Source organism: Helianthus annuus, chromosome 7 (assembly GCF_002127325.2).
Source record: "Helianthus annuus cultivar XRQ/B chromosome 7, HanXRQr2.0-SUNRISE, whole genome shotgun sequence".
Taxonomy (NCBI): Eukaryota; Viridiplantae; Streptophyta; class Magnoliopsida; order Asterales; family Asteraceae; genus Helianthus; species Helianthus annuus.
The window spans coordinates 146,951,006-146,951,738 of record NC_035439.2 but is presented as its reverse complement, the minus strand read 5'-3'; the positions used below and the strand labels follow the sequence as shown (position 1 = coordinate 146,951,738).

General features: G+C 44.1%; 1 non-coding gene across 1 annotated transcript; it reads right to left on the bottom strand.

Moving 5' to 3' along the window:
* Window positions 1-627: 627 nt before the first annotated feature.
* On the bottom strand, window positions 628-733 carry LOC118480767. Its single transcript, XR_004863744.1, has one exon. It is a non-coding gene; the product is annotated as a small nucleolar RNA R71 (small nucleolar RNA).

Here is a 733-nt window from a genome sequence, read left to right as displayed (position 1 = left end):
TGCAAGGCCAAGTGCAAGTAATTCCAAATGTCGGTGAGGTGCAACAACAACAACTCATACCTCAACATATTAGGCCAAGGCCACAAGGGCTGCAATTGCAACGTCCGGTTCCTTTGCAACAAGTTCGACCACAACAGGTGCAACCGCAAATTCAAAGGCCAATTCAACAACCAATGGTACCACAAGGGCCCATGCAAAGACCAATGGGTCAAGTTCGTCCACGAGGTCGATTTGGTGTGCCAAGGAGGCATCTTAGGGAAAATGCAAGGGGAATTGAAGCACATTTTAGACCGGTGATAACGCACAATCCTTCACCGGTGGTTATTCCTCATAACAACCAAGGGAGAACTTTTGAAGTAAGAACCAATTCTTTACAAAGTTTGCCGAAATACAAGGGGCTAGCAACGGAGGAGCCTTATTTCCATTTGGAGGCATATGACTCAATTTGCAATACTCTTGGGAGTCAAGGTTTTTCGGCCGATGATATCAAGTTGGTATTATTTCAATTTTCTTTGGAGGACAAGGCAAAGAAGTGGTTCTACACTTTGCCTTCGGCATCTATTTATACTTGGGCGGAAATGCAACAAATTTTCCTAGACGAGTTTTATACCGCCCAAAAGACCAATGATGCTAGAAAGGGGTTGAGGAGTTTCCAACAACAACAAGGCGAAATGTTCCATGAAGCCTTCCAGCGCTTTAATATGATGATCAAAAATTGTCCTCATCATGGGAT